Source organism: Protopterus annectens, chromosome 3.part0 (assembly GCF_019279795.1).
Source record: "Protopterus annectens isolate FY-2018-M chromosome 3.part0, PAN1.0, whole genome shotgun sequence".
Taxonomy (NCBI): Eukaryota; Metazoa; Chordata; order Ceratodontiformes; family Protopteridae; genus Protopterus; species Protopterus annectens.
The window spans coordinates 1,836,938,185-1,836,955,508 of NC_056731.1; positions in this window are offsets into that span (position 1 = coordinate 1,836,938,185).

Here is a 17,324-nt window from a genome sequence, read left to right on the forward strand (position 1 = left end):
ACTTTAAATAATGAATTGTGTTTATTGAAAACAATCAATTGTGTTTATTGAAGATGGTATAAAACGCTGCTTGGTGTGATGTAATTCATTTCTTTGAGGGCACAAAGACGAGGTACCAGAATGCCAGTAAAGATTTTTGCAGCTATCAAGTGGCTCTGTTTTGTTTGTATTTTTACTAGTGTCAGTAACTCTGGGCAGGCTCAGCAGACTTTAAATCTCACTTTTCTTGTGAACTTTTCATTATTGTTGTGACTATTGCTAATACATGTTCACTGGCTGCAAAGATCAAACCAGTTTCATCAATGTTTATGAGTTGCCATATACAATTTCTGTATTAAGTCAAACATGACTTGTTCAGTGTTGCAATACTTAATTAAATATTGCTTTCATACATCAAAAGCCTGACCTCTGGGTTTGGCATTGTGAAACAAACACCCTTAAACTCAGCCTTGGCTTGCATTTCCTACAACAGTGTATCAAGTCTCAGTATGTACTGTTGCAGCTGCCGTTGCCACATTCTTCAGATTATATCCTCTTTTCTTTCATAGTTATAATCCCATATATTTTAGCATCTGGAATTTTTGACTGGTTTGGAGTTGAATACACATCAAGCGACAACATTTATCATTCTTAATCAGCTACCATTGTCACCAGCGTGTGTACATCCCTGGAAATCCATTAGGTTAGTCCATGAAAAAACAGTAAATTTAACCTCCCAACCCTCAGTGCCTTTTAATAATAGCAGATGCACAGTTCTACAATACAAGATTCTACCAACATATTATATACTTGTTTACCCTACTATAATGATATAAACCCTACTATCCTGCAGGAGATGGAAAGAGTGTGGATAGAAAACATGTTTAATAAATTATATGCTTGCATTAACTGCAAATTGCTGTTAATTAGGGCAACTAATACAGAACTTGTTTGTAGATTTATTAATTTACACAGCTCTTGTACATCAGTATGCATATCACACAAACAGACACTGAAACAGTGTAGGCTCAGTAATTGTCTTTAATGTTGTGTTAATCTGTTGCATGAGATATAGAGTGTAGTGGTTGCTGTGTCATACCCATCTGGTAATGTAGGGGCTAATTCCTAATTGGGAGAGTTTCTCTATAATACCTGAGTGGGGGATTGTGTCAAATGCATTGGCTAGGTCAAGATAAGTGGTATGCACTGTCTTTCCCTTTTTTAGGGCCTTGGTGATTTTCTCAAAGACATCAACCATGTTTAACAAGCATGATCAACCTCAAATGAATCCAAACTGGGATGGGTCCAGAATTTGGAGATTACATATGACCTTGTTAATAAGGTCCATAATGATTCTTTCTATGGCATTGCAGATGAGGCTAGTCAGGCTTACAGGCCTATAATTCCCAGGGTATTCTGATGGTCCCCCTTTGTGCAAAGGGATTACTGTTGCTGTCCTCCATTTCACTGGAACATAGCCAGTTCACAGGCTGTGGTTAAACACAGATCCAAGTGGGTCTGCTAGATCATGTTTTAAGTTGTTTAAAAGGCATCTTGGCAACTTGGGATGTTGTCTGGTCCCACTGATACCATATTTTTGGCCTTTGAGAGCAATGAAATTACCTTCTCTTTTGAGATTGTAGGCTGAGGAATGGTGGCAGGTATACTTTGGGGATGACTGGAGGGGACAGGGGGTGAAGTTTCCTCCAAGTCTATCAGCTAGCAGGTTGGCTATTACCTCCTGTTGAGTATGGGTAGTGCCATCCACAACCAATTCAGCATATAGCTGGGAATTCCCTTTTAGATTCTGAGTGTAATTAAAGAATGCCTTGTGGTTATCCTTAGCTAGGAAGGCTGTTTTGCTTCATAAACACCTGTGGAGTACTTGACAAGATATCTAATTTGTTTAAGCTAGAGAAGGATTTCTTCCCCTGCTGAGACAATTCCCGCTTGTTCTTGGACTTTAGTTTATTTGTCTTGTTGTATAGCTTGTTTATACTAAGGTTCACCAGGGTGGCTTGTTTTTTAGGCAAGACTTGGTTTTAATCTGGTCAGGTACAGCTAATTTTATACAACTGCTTAAGTTATTATACAGAACATTGGTGTACACTTCTGCATAGCTGTCTATGTTAGCTGTGCTTGAGGGGGCTTTTTAACTTCTTATACCATCACTTAGTAGGAGGTAATTTGTCTTTGAAAAAATCTTAAATAGTTTTGAGCTTGATAGGGTATCTGGTCTTATAATGATATGAAACAAAACAGTGTAAGAAACTTCTCTGTGTGGAAAGTTTTCAGTCCATATATCTCTAGTTAATCACTGTATATTAATCAGATCAGACAATAGTAGTAGAAGTAGCAAACTTAAACTCGTCTTAAGTAAAAAAAAAAAAAAAATTATAATAAATATATAATTGTACAGAATTACTAAGTATTCAAAAGTAATCCAAGCAAGGCAGGCAGTCTGTTTCCAGTCAAAAATCCTTTAAGTACACAGACACGTGATCTAAGTAAATCAAAAATAGAGTAATGAGTTTCCTCACAAGCTTTCTAAATATATATATATATATATATATATATATATATATATATATATATATATATATATACTTTTTATCAGGCAAGGGAGGGTGTATTGTGCTGTAAAACAAAGTGTTATCGGTACACATGTTAAATTCATATCAGTGTGACATTCGAGCTGGTTCTGCCCTACTTAGTAGCTGTCATAATAATATAACCCTTTTGTACTTTAAATAAAATTCATAATGATGTGGTACCTCTTATTTAACCAGATTATTAAGTAGATTATTAAATCTGTGATTTTTATCCAAGACAATATACTACATGGCTGGAAATATAACAACCTTAGTCCATTTGGCAATCAAAATATATATAAATATATACATATACACTTTGCATGTAAAAAATCAGTTGTAAAAGTCATATTCTATTTTCATAACCTATTCTTAACAAAGATCGTTATCATCCTTCTAGACTTCTTCAGGTCTGTGTACAAGAACCCTAAAAACTATCTATAAAAATATATATATAATTGTATAATTAGTTAGTAGTGTTATTACACATCATTTTGAATAAAGTGGAAAAAAGAACCAGAAAAAAAAAGAAGAAAAAATGTATTAAGAAAAAATGTATGATGATGGAAACAAAATATACACTTAAATTACAGCTGATTTAAAATGGTACTTATAATGGTATTTAAAACCAACTGGTAGAATAAAATAAAATAAAATAAAATAAAATTAGTCATGTAAACAATGTGGCAATTTTCTAAGATTTTTTTTAGATTTAGAAGAAAATGTTCCAATTCTGGAGAAACATGAACTCGTGGCAATTAAAGCTGAACTCTTTTAGGAAGCCTGGACTAAATTACTCCTGTTCAATTAAAAGTGCACTGGAACTTAGAAAATTGCCAGATTGTTTACATGACTAATTTTATTTTATTTTATTTTATTCTACCAGTTGGTTTTAAATACCATTTTAAATCAGTTGTAATTTAAGTGCATATTTTATTTCCATCATCATACATTTTTTCTTCTTATATTTTTTTTCTGGTTCTTTTTTCCACTTTGTTCAAAATGATATGTAATAACAATACTAACTAATTATACACTTATATATATTTTTTTATAGATAGTTTTTAGGGTTCTTGTACACAGACCTGAAGAAGTCTAGAAGGACGAAAGCAATCTTTGTTAACAATAGGTTATAAAAATAGAATATGATTTTTACAATTGATTTTTTACATACAAAGTGTATATGTATATATTTATATATATTTTTTGATTTCCAAATGGACTAAGGTTGATATATTTCCAGCCATGTAGTATATTGTCTTGGATAAAATCACAGACTTAATAATCTACTTAATAATCTGGTTAAATAAGAGGTAACACATTATAATACATTTTATTTAAAGTACATAAGGGTTATATTATTATGACAGCTACTAAGTAGGGCAGGACCAGCTCAAATGTCACACTGATGGGGGATGGGATGTGAATTTAACATGTGTACCAATAACACTTTGTTTTACAGAACAATAAACCACTCCATTGCTTGATAAAAAGTTTTTTACACATAAACAGCTTTTGTGTTATCTGATTGCTTCAAGGCTTGCTGATTTAAAACTAGTTTCTGTTTGTAAATTCTTGCATACACTGTTGGAAACTCCTGGTGTTTTGCATGGTGTGATTCTCAAACAATCTGGAAATATATCGCTAATTGATAAGTATATTTATTGGCATTTTAACCTTTCAGAGTTCTGCATTGTCTTAATTTTGCCTGACTGAATTATTGTTTGCCTGACTGAACTGTTATATATATTTTCTGGTATTGTTTTATGTTTCTCATCTGTCGTGAAACTGTTTTTCCCCCTCCTTCTCACCCTATTTTTGTAGAGTTGTTATAGTTGGTGGCTTTGCAGTTGCCTGCCCCTACTGTAAATTTGATCTGGGACACCCCTCCCAGTCTGGTGTTCACTCTACTTAATACAGAGGGAACATTTGAGAAGGCCAACCCACTTAGGTTCTTAACCTCTACTCCTCCTTCCTCTCTCCTTGCACTTTACTAAAAAAAATGCACTTTATTTTGCTTTTGCCTTTTCTTAAAAGTACTCAATTGTATTTATTCTGATGCATTTATTACTGCTTGGTAGTAGCCTGATTAAATTGTAACTGTTAGTCTAAGCCTTTCAGTTTAAGCACTTGGGCTTCAGACCAATTGTTTTACATTAAGAAGGTTTGTGGTCTGCACTGTTGTGGCAGGACAGGTAGCTTACATCTTTCTAAATTGGGAATTGCTGATTGAAAGCTCAGTGTCTGTTATTCTAAAAGTGTATTAGTTCTGGTTTAAGCACTTGGGCATCAGGCCAGTTATTTTACATTAAAAAGGTTTGTGGTCTGCACTCTTGTGGGAGGAGAGGTTAGATTCTGCCCTTCTGAGCTGGGAATTTCTGGTTAAAGGACTATTGTGCCTGCTTATTTGAAATGTTTCTTTCTGAAATTGGTGCGCCTTGTTTGCTGTAGCATAGACTAGATTCAGGCATGCTGAATCTAGCTTTGTTTGTATAACTTGAGCACTAATCCAGGCCATCTTTTTTGGAGAAGGTTCCCCTGCACCCTAGTGGCAGGAGTGTGCAGTTAGAACTTGTCTGATTGAAGACTGCTAGAACAGGGCTCAGTTTTGAGCTTTTTTACTGGTTAATTGTGTAATTTATTTAAATCAGTTTGCTCGTTTTCTATTGTTATATAAAAAAATTGCACTTTATCCATCTGCTTTTACTGTATTTGTGTTTCTTCCTACTTTATTGCATTAATTTTGCTGCATTATTACTGCTTGTAGTAGCCTGATTAAATTGTAACTGTTATTCTAAGCCTTTGGTTGAAGCACTTGGGCTTCAGACCAGTTGTTTTACATTAAGAAGGTTTGTGGTCTGCACTGTTGTGGCAGGACAGGTAGCTTACATCCTTCTAAGCTGGGAGTTGCTGATTGAAGGCTTAGTGTCTGTTATTCTAAGAGTGTATTAGTTCTGGTTTATGCACTTGGGCTTCGGGCCAATTATTTTACATTAAGAAGGTGTGGTCTGCACTCCTGTGGGAGGAGAGGGTAGATTCTGCCCTTCTGAGCTGGGACTTTCTGGTTAAGGGCTTATTGTGCCTGCTTATTTGAACTGTTTCTTTCTGAAATTGATACGCCTTGTTTTCTGTAGCATAGACTAAATTCAGACCTGCTGAATCTAACTTTGTTTGTATAACTAGTGCACTAATCCAGATCATCTTTTTGGAGAAGGTTCCCCAGCACCCTAGTGGCAGGAGTGTGCAGTTAGAACTTGTCTGATCGAAGACTGCTGGAAATAGACTCAGTTTTTAGCTTTTTGTTGGTTAATTTGTTTAAATCAGTTTGCTCATTTGCTACTGTTATATAAAAAATACACTTTCTGCATCGCCACGTAGTTAGGGTTAAGCTATTCCTGGCGCCATAAAGTCTGCTCTTCAAATTTTCCCTTAGAACTAGCCAGTGTTTTAGTTTTAGCACTCAAATCTGTTTCTTTGTTGTTTCTTTGCGGTCAGCACTTGCTCAGAACTCATTGTAAGCACTAAATAAGCTACAAATTACTGCAGCACTCAACTTTCCTCACTTGTCTAGAGGAAAACAGTTTTTAGTACTTAATAAATAAGCACCTATCCAGGCATGTCTAAGGTTCAGCTTCTGGTATTTTCTCCTGTCTACCTGATGAATCTGGGCATCTTGGGGCAATGCAGCAATTGCCTCATGTACACAGACAACCCTCTCCTCCTACCACCCAACACTACAACCTGTGAGAGATGCACTTATATAGCCAAACTGAAAGCAAAGCTCTCTTCACCCAAGACTGGACTAAACAGTCAAGAGGAGAAGGTAAACACTTGCACCATACCACACTCATCACATAGTCCCTCAAAACCTACACCACCAAAACACACACATAGCAACACAAAACACACACCTACATTTGCAGAGACTCTCAATAAAAATCTGCTCAAGCAACGGAGACCTCCAAAGCAGAAACACATGCAACCACCACCCCCCAATACAACACAAATGACACATAGCCCACAAACTCAGTGTGCCACTCAACCATAGCCCATAAGGCATAACAATGTACCCAACACTCTAGTCATAGTTGACTCTATAGTCAGGCACACTGATGTTCCACTCACCAGGCTAAACAAGGAGAAAGTTACTGTCAGCTGCCTGTCGGGTGCCAGATTCCGTCACATAATGCATGCGCTCAGGTCACTCCACAAAAAGTACAGCTATGACTCTGTCATTATCCATGTTGGTGTGAACGACCTGAGACATACCTCCCTGGACTACATGAAAAGAGACATGGAGGAGCTCTCCAATCTTGTAGCTCAGGCAGATATGACGCTAGCCCTGAGTAGCATCCTGTCATCACCCAGAATGATACCACAGTATAAAGACAAAATGATTGACTTCATCAATTGGCTAAGCTTCTGATGTCATTCTAAAAGGATCCAGTATCTGACTGCCTGGGATGACATGATCAACAGACCATGATACTTTGCCAGAGATGGCCTGCACCTGTCGCCCTTGGGATTCCGGATACTGGCTAAGGCTCTTGCTATGCCTATAGTGCCTTTTTTAGGCAAGGTTTTAATGGCAAATTCACCACTGTAACAGGTACAAGCAAGCAAAATCTGAGGGTAATGCTACTCGATGCTAGAAGTCTAAACTTCAAAATGCATTCACTCAAGGCACTCCTTAAAATCGAGAACATCGACATCTGTGCAGTGACAGAGACCTTGTTCAAGGCTCCAGACAGCACCCCTGCATTACCAGGCTATAATACATACCGCACCTTTCAGCCATCTAACCCGGACCGAAACACTAAAGATGAAGGCATGTCCATATTCATTAAGGATATCCACACCTCCAGGCTAGTTGCTCAGCATAATGCATCCGAGATTATCCAAGTGTAACTAACTCTGGGCAAGACCGCAATCCAAACTGTAACTTGCTACATATCCCCCACCATGCCCCAGGATTCCCACTCCTCATTTCTTGATACACTGGAAAATATTAGGGTACAACCCAACACCCTAATAATGGGCAATTTCAACTACCTCACCTTTAACTGGGAAAACTACTCCATGTACCAACTCTTTTGCTCAACGTTTTCTGGAATTCATAAATTCCAACGCCTTGGATCAACTTATCTACACCCCCACCAGGGGCAACAATATCCTAGACCTTGTCATTACCAACTTGGATGACCGGTGTTCCACACCAGAGGTCAATTCCTCATTGGTGAGATCCGACCACAAGCTAATCAGCCTAGACATCCACATCCCGCCCCCACCCCCCATTAGGGAAATCACAGTAAAAAAATTCTCCAAAGACAAATTCACGCTTCTTAAGACAGAAGTGGCAAACTTCACAACACCCATGCAGATGGACAATAGAGGTATGACTGCTGAATCCTACACAAATGCACTTTATAAGCACTTACACAAATGTGTGGATCATGCTATCCCTAACAGAACCAAGATGCTATACTCCAAAAAAAGGAAGCCAATCTGGTGGTCCCCTGCCATAAACAAACTCTACAACAGAAGAAAGAAACTGTTGCAAAAAACAGTAAAATCCCATGACTGGAAGAACTCCCTGGTCAGCCTCAGTAAGAAGCTGAGATCCCTCATAAAATCCTCCAAAGCTAGTTTTGAAAACAAAATTGCCACTTATTCTAAAGACAACCACAAAGCATTCTATAGCTATGTCAAGAATCTCAATTGCAACATTCAGATCTGCTCTGAGTTACAGCACAATGGCACTAAATATACAGAACCAACTGATATTGCCAACATTTTCACAAATAGGTTCAGTGCTAACTTTACCCCACCCCCACCCCCTAAGGGGCCCATATCTATACCGGAAGAATGCAAAGTTCCTATAATCGTTGCTGCACAAGTAAAAACTACACTATCCAAAGCCAAGAACACAGCATCCATGGGACCTGACAACATCCTAGGCTGCATTCTACATGAACTACAGAATGAAATGGCACCCCACCTAAGCACCATATTCAATCATAGCCTCACTTCAGGCTTTGTGCCCACTGAATGACACACAGCGATGCTTATCCCACTCCACAAAGGGGGAGCCACCACGGACCCTGGGAACTACCACCCCATTAGCCTAACGAGCCCAGTCTGCAAGGCCATAGAAAGTATCATCATGGAACTTATAAACAAAGACATTGGTAATCTCCAAACTCTGGACCCCACCCAGTTCAGGTTTGTAAAAGGCAGATCATGTCTCCTAAACCTGACTGACTTCTTTGAAGCAGCCACCAAAGCTGTAGACAAGGGTAAGGTGGTCCACATGCCTTACTGAACTAGAGTAGTCCAGTTTCAGAGTTGCTGATCCCTGGGCTTTGTTTTTAGTTCCTGTTACTGATCCATTGCCTTATTAGGAAGGAGGGAAGTTTCTTTGCTTACCAGTGGGAGTGGGAAGCACTGAGCGGCCTTTTTGTCCAATTTGGTGAAGTTTCAGCCAGAAACTAGTAGTCCATTGGTCGTTTTGGGCCAATTTCTAGCTCCCTTCAGCCCCCTGCTATAAAACACGCTAAACGCGCATTAGCGCGGAGTTGCCACTGTTGCACACAAGAGCAGCGGCGGTTAAACAAGGTTAAACTATTCGGGCCATCTAAATTCCACTCTTCAAATTTTCCCTTAGAACTACCTTCCTTGAGCTGTACTGCTGATCTAACCAGCATATCCTATAACTGAAAAGTTCATCTCTACTTGATTCCCAAGTAGACTATTCTCTATCTGTAAAGCCTAGCACTTACTCCTACAGTACTTGTACCTTGATAAAGCACTCTTATTATAGATAGTACCCCACCAGCCTAAAACCCACTTCCCCCAGAGTCCTTTGAAAGTCTCTTTATCTACTACTTCTAGTATGTCGAGGGATCAGTTGCTAGTGTCCTCTCCAGCTCAACTGGTGAACCTGGGAACATTGAGGCAATGTTACAATTGCCTCATGTACACAGACAATCCTCTCCTTCTCCCACAAAACACAAATACATGCGAGAGATGCAACTATATGGCCAAACTGGAGGCTGAGCTCTCTCAACATAGGACTGGCAAGACCAGACAGGAGGAGAAGGTAACCACACACAATACATACCCAGTCACACATGGTACCATCACAACTTCAAATCATACACATACTCATACAAAGACATACTCGGAGGCTCTGATCAAAAATTTACCAAAACAGCAGAGGCCACCAAAGCAGACACCCAAACAACTACCACCTCACGACCCAACACATGCAACACATAGACCACAGAGTCAGAGTGTCAAACAGTCACAGCCCTTAAGGCCAAACAAAATGCCAGACATACTTGTCATTGGTGATTCCATAGTCAGACGCACTGACGTCCCGCGCACCAGACTGAGTAAGGAGAAGGTCACAGTAAGCTGCCTGTCGGGCGCTAGAATCCGCCACATAACGCAAGCACTCAGGTCTCTCAACAGCAGGTACAAGCACGACTCAGTCATTGTCCACGCTGGTGTCAACGACCTGAGACGTACCTCCTTGGACTACATGAAAAGGGACATCGAGGAGCTCTCTGATTATGTAGCCCAGGCAGGTATGACCCTGACCTTGAGCAGTATCCTACCTTCACCTAGAATGATGCCACAATACAGTGATAAGATGATCAGCTTTAATAATTGGCTTAAATTCTGGTGTCATTCAAAGGGGATCCAATGTCTGTCTGCCTGGGATGACATGCTGGACAAGCCACGCTGTTTCGCAAGGGACGGCTTGCACCTGTCACCCCTGGGCTTCCGGATATTGGCAAAGGCTCTTTGCCACCCCCATAGTGCCTTTTTTAGGCAAGGCTCAAATTCTAAACCTACCACCCTAGAACACCAAAAGGAAAAAACTAAGGGTAATGCTGCTCAATGCCAGAAGTCTCAATCTCAAGATGCACGCACTGAGGCCCTTCTCAGTATGGAGAACATCGATGTCTGTGCTGTGACTGAAACCTGGTTCAAGGCTCCCGAGAGCACCCCGGCACTAACAGGTTTCACCTCATATCATGCGTTCTGGCCCCAAAATCCGGACAACACCAAGAAAGGAGGGGGGGTGTCCATATTCATAAAGGACACCCACACCTCAAGGTTGGTGGCAACGCACGATGCATCGGAGACCATCCAGGTGCAATTAACCATAGGCAAGACTGCTCTGCAATTTGTAGCATGTTACAGGCCACCCTCTCAAACTCAGGAACCTCACATGGCCTTCCTGAAAACATTGGAGGGGATAAATGTATCTCCAAACACCATCATACTAGGTGACTTCAACTACCCTAATATAGACTGGGAACACTACTCAAGACCGAACACTCTAACCCAAAGATTCCTGGAGTTCATAAACTCAAATGCCATGGAACAACTAGTCACCATCCCCACAAGAGGAGAAAACATACTTGATCTCATCATCACGAACATGGGATCAAAATGTTCAACACCGAAGTATACCCTCACTGGTGAGATCAGATCATAAACTAATCTCGCTGGAGGTCCTCATCCCACCCCACCTGAAACAAAAAGACCACAGTGAAAAACTTCTCAAAAGCCGATTTCACACTTCTAAAAACTAGTGTGGTCTCCTTTAAGGCCCCTGAGCCAGTGGTAAACATTACTCAAACCGCTGAATCACTTACAAATGCCTTCTACCAGCACCTACAGGACTGCATGGATCAGGCAATCCCAAACAAAACTAAGACTCTCTGTACCAAAGGCAAGCGTCCAGTCTGGTGGACCCCAGCCATAAACAAGCTCTACAACAAAAGGAGGAAGCTACTACAAGATAGAGCAAAATCCTTGAAAGGTAAGACACCTTTGATCATTATAAGTAAAAACTAAGAGCTCTCATAAAATCATCCAAGGCAAATTTTGAGAGAAAAATCGCCAAGGACTCTAAAGACAATCATAAGGCCTTCTTTAGCTATGTTAGAAACCTAGGAGGAAACTCCCAGATATGCTCAGAATTAATTCAAAATGATGTGAAAATTACTGAACCTACACACATTGCCAACATACTGGCTGACAGGTTCAGTGCAAACTTCCCTCCCCCAAAAGGAGAGATATCTATTCCAGAGGATTGTAGCCCCCCAAACATCTCCAACGCCCAGGTGAGAACTGCCCTCACTAAGGCAAAAAACACAGCATCCATGGGACCGGATGGTGTCCCCGGCTGTGTGCTAAACGAACTCAACGAGGAATTAAACCCACAGTTAGGACAGCTGTTTAATCTTAGCCTCACCTCAGGATACGTATCCAAGGAGTGGCACACGGCGACTGTGGTCCCACTTCATAAGGGCGGTGCCTCCACAGACCCTGGAAATTACCGCCCCATTAGCTTGACAAGCCTTATGTGCAAAGCCATGGAGAGGATCATAATGGAACTCATAAATAAAGACATAAGGAACTTGCAGACTTTGGATCCAACCCAGTTTGGCTTTGTCAAAGGCAGATCCTGCCTCTTAAACTTGGTTGACTTTTTTGAGACAGTCACCAAGGCCATTGATGAGGAAAGGCAGTCCATACAGCCTACCTCGACCTGGCAAAGGCCTTCACACAATACCCCACTCAGGTATCATCGAAAAACTCATCAGCTTGAATGTAAACCCATACATCACAAGATGGGTTGCAAACTGGCTAAGTGACAGAACCCACAGGGTCAGAGTTGCTGGAGCCATGTCAGACTCAAAGCCTGTCACAAGTGGTGTCCCACAGGGCTCAGTCCTGGGTCCACTCTTGTTCGGCATCTACTTTTCTGAAGTACAAGCAAACACAGGAGGGTTATGGCTGACAAAGTTTGCAGATGACTGCAAACTGGGCCATAGTCGAAAACACATCTGACACAGATATCCTCCAGAAGGGCCTCACAGAAACTGATAACTGGTGCCAGAGCCATGGCCTGAAATTAAACGCCAAAAAATGCATAGTCATACCCTTCGGGAAAAACAAGGTTACCCCTAGCTACCATATAGGTGGCAATCCACTGAGCACAGAAAAAGTCATCAGGGATCTGGGGACCCAGGTTGACAGTAGCCTTCGCTTGACACTCATGTTGCTAAAGTAGTTAGGAAAACCTTCTATATCGCCCACCTGATCATGAAGGGATTCACATCTAGATCAAGGAGGTCATCGTCCCCTGTACTCATCACTCATTAGACCTATGATTGAGTACAATGCCCCGCTCGGAATGTATCTGACCAGACACCTGCTGCAGCTTGAAAGGCCCCAAAAGTTCCTCACCAAAAGGATAAAGGGTCTCAAACAAATGTGTGGATCATGCTATCCCTAACAGAACCAAGATGCTATACTCCAGCCAATCTAGTGGTCCCCTGCCATACATAAACTCTACAAGAGAAGAAAGAAACTGTTGCAAAAACAGTGAAATCCCATGACTGGAAGAACTCTCTGGTCAGCCTCAGTAAGAAGCTGAGATCCCTCATAACCTCCTCCAAAGCTAGTTTTGAAAACAACATCGCCACTGATTCTAAAGACAACCACAAAGCATTCTATAGCTATGTCAAGAATCTCAATGGCAACATTCAGATCTGCTCTGAGTTACAGCACAATGGCACTAAATATACAGAACCAACTGATATTGCCAACATTTTCCCTATAATCGTGGAACAAAAACTACACTCTCCAAAGCCAAGAACACAGCATCCATGGGACCTGACAACATCCTAGGCTGCATTCTACATGAACTACAGAATGAAATGGCACCCCACCTAAGCAACATGTTCAATCATATCCTCACTTCAGGCTTTGTGCCCACTGAATGACACACAGCGATGCTTATCCCACTCCACAAAGTGGGAGCCACCACGGACCCTGGGAACTACCACCCCATTAGCCTGTCTGCAAGGCCATAGAAAGTATCATCATGGAACTTATAAACAAAGACATTGGTAATCTCCAAACTCTGGACCCCACCCAGTTCAGGTTTGTAAAAGGCAGATCATGTCTCCTAAACCTGACTGACTTCTTTGAAGCAGCCACCTATAATCTAGATCTCGCCAAGGCTTCTGACACCATCCCCCCACTCTGGAGTTATAGATAAACTCACTAAACTGGGTATAAATCCGTATGTCACAAGATGGGTTGCCAACTGACTCACTGACAGAACCCACACTGTGAAAGTAGCAGACTCCAAATCAGACTTCAGACCAGTGACAAGTGGAGTACCGCAGGGTTAAGTCCTGGGTCCTCTCCTGTTTGGTATCTACTTTTCTGAAGTACAGGCTAACACAGAAGGTCTTTGGCTAATGAAGTTTGCAGATGACTGAAAACTAGGAGCCATAACTCAAACTCCTAACAATGTGGACATCCTACAAAAGGGCCTCACTGAGACAGATGCCTGGTGTCAAAGCCATGGACTCAAACTCAATGCCAAAAAGTGCATTGTCATCCCCTTTGGTAACCCATGAGCTACCACATTGGTGGTAGTCTACTTAACACCAGAAGTGTGATAAAAGACCTTGGGACACAGGTGGACAGTAGTCTCTCCTTTGATAATTACATGGCCACAGTACTCAGGAAATCCTTCTACGTGGCACACCTCATCACAAAAGGTTTCTCATCCAGGAAAAAAGAGGTCATTGTTCCCCTCTACTCATCACTCATTAGACCCATTATAGAGTACAATGCTCCTTTTGGTATGTATCTCACAAGACATCTACAACAACCGGAAAGGCTGCAGAAATACCTCACAAGGAGGATCACTGGCCTCAAACAGATGCCCTATGCAGACCGTCTCAAAAAATTCCAGCTTTACTCCTTCGCATATTGCCTACTCAGAGGTGATCTCTGCCTAACATACAAAGCTATGTCAAACCCAGAGCTGTTGGACATGCTCCACTTAAAGAAATCCCAATCCTTCTGAGCTACATGCTCTAGGGAGCTAAACCTTGTCCCCACAATAAATAGAACATACTGGAGGGATAGATTCCTGTCCCAGAGACTTCCCATACTCTGGAACAGACTACATATCTATATCAAACAAAGCTCCTCATTAGCACTCTTTCTTGAAAAATCTTGATGATTGGATGGGAAATAGGAAATTCACCCCAGGGATCACCTCTGTGGCTCTGCTCAACAGTGGCACAGGAAAATAGTTTTCTTGGGTGGTGAAAGCCAGGTTACCTTTTTGGCTAGGCTTGTATAGGCCCTAGGGCCAATAGCCTAGTACCTACCTATGAACCTAAAGTAAAGTAATGTCTTTCAGCTTTTCCCAGTTAGGGGTCGCCACAGCGGAACTCTGGTCCGCTAATGATTGACAGTGAATTTTTACAGTGCCGAGGTACCAGCCCAATGCCCAACCTTCAAAGAAGGCACACCCATTCACCCACACACCTACATGCATGTCTTTAACGTCACTCAACTGTGGGGAGGACAAGCGGACTCCACACAGAAGGTGCTCCAGCTGAGAATCTGAACCTATGAACCTATATATATATATATATATATATATATATATATATATATTTAGAAAGCTTGTGAGGAAACTATTACTCTAGTTTTGTTTTACTTGGATCGCTTGTCTGTGTACTTAATAAAGGATTTTTGACTGGAAACAGACTGCCTGCCTTGCTTGGATTACTTTTGAATACTTAGTAATTCTGTACAATTATATATTTTTTATTATTTTTTTTTTTTTTTATTTAAGATGAGTTTAAGTTTGCTACTTCTACTACTATTGTCTGATCTGATTAATATACAGTGATTAACTAGAGATATATGAACTGAAAATCTTCCACACAGAGAAGTTTCTTACAGTTTTGATTTTGGACCCACTACACTTGTTTAGTGGGTTGTTTGGAGACTTCAGGGAGACCACGGAGATTACTTGTTTTTTTTTTATATATAATTATATGAAACAAGACTCATTTATTTATGTCCATAACAAAATAATTAGACCTTTGGGTGACTCATTGCTGACCAAAATTACACTAAGAGATGAGCTTTGAAGACGGCATTTCAGTATCTGATGAAATGCCATAATGCTTTAAAGCCTTTTAACAAGATGCTGTTCCATGTAGTCACAAACAGCACAAGTGCAGTGCTTTCCTGATAGACATTGGGTTCATACTATACTGACAATGATATAATTTTACATAGAGATTCACATTATAGTCTTAATAAGTAAAGCAAATATTCATTCATTTGTCGTGAATATATTGCAAAATGAAATATCACCCTGTTGATACTTGCTGTATCATAAAACTGATCTCCTGCCCTGTTTTATGCTGTCATTCCACTTTTTTCTTCACCTGCCCATGTAAGGAAGATGTTTAAAACTGTTTTTATGTTTGTTTTAATGCAAGGCAAGTTAATAAATATATAACACTGTATAATTGTATTAATTTCTTTATGCAACAATATTTTGGAAAACACACCACAGGTACAGCTATGTATTTAGAAAATAAATGTATTTTTCCCTTACAGTAGTTTGGTGTATGCATTACAATTCATTCACTTCAATTTTTATTTTACTAAAACCTACTCATTGCAATGGGAAACCCAATATAATCCACTCTGGGTCTGTTTACCTAAGTATTCAAACATTGCCTTCAGATGCATAACCCATATTACTGCATATTTAAGAAAGTTTGGAGCAAATGAATTTAGTTTATGTCTTGAGCCCAGCATCTCAAATGAAGCCCTACCTGATGAAGTTCTGAGTGAAAAAGTTGTCACAATTGTATGTCATCTTCCAGCTTCCTGGCTTAGAGGATTAAAAACTGACTTTTGCCCTTTCATCCTAGGTTTGACTAGTGGCCTAGGCACTGGTGGAGCTGGCATGGGGAGTCGGGAGTTGAGTTGAAGGTGTTGGCTCACCCATTCTGGGGAGAGGAGCTGTAGTTGATCCAGAAATAAGTCTGAGTAATGTGGCACACAGCACTGTGAAACTTAAGAATGAAGGCTTGGAAGCATGTACACATACTACAGTGCAAACACATTATGGAAATCTCAGCTGTGGGAGGGGATCATACTCTGATAATAATATTACAAAAAAACTGAATCCCCTCAATGGACAATTGTACCAATCCTGGCACTTGACTTTCACCCCGAGGGAAATGAGTGGGTCAGTGGCCTCTTGGCCTTAGCAGAAATGAATGGGTAAAATGGGAGAGAGGCTTGGGGTCATGTGAGAGGCAACGAAAATGTAAAATACATTTGACCAATTCGTACAACAGTTCATTTTTCTAGTCCAGATACAGATTTGCTTTATCCAGGACTGTTGGTAAGCTTCTGAGCCCCCCCCCCAAGCCTTTCTGTGTTGGAGGAAAGCCTTCTAGCTTAGCAGTGAGAGTGGTAAGCACTAGGTAGCATATCTAGCACAAGAGGAGTGGTTTCTCACCCAGAAATTGTAGTTTCTTCGGCCGTTTGAGCAGTTTTTCCATTTCTTTCAACTTTCTGGTTTAGCAGCCCACATTTACGCTTGTTTCCCAACTTTCCTGTAACTAGTCTAGTCCAGATACAGATTTGCTGTATCCAGGACTGTTTATAAGCTTCTGAGCCCCCCCCAAGCCTTTCTGTGTTGAAGGGAAGTCATCTAGCTTATCAGTGGGAGTGGTAAGCACTAGGTAGCCTATCTACCACAAGAGGAGTGGTTTCTGGCCCAAAAATTGTAGCTTATTGCCTGTTTGGGCAGTTTTTTCCATCTCTTTCAACTTTCTGATTTAAAAGTCCACATCTGCACTTGTTTCCCACTTTTCCTGTAACTAA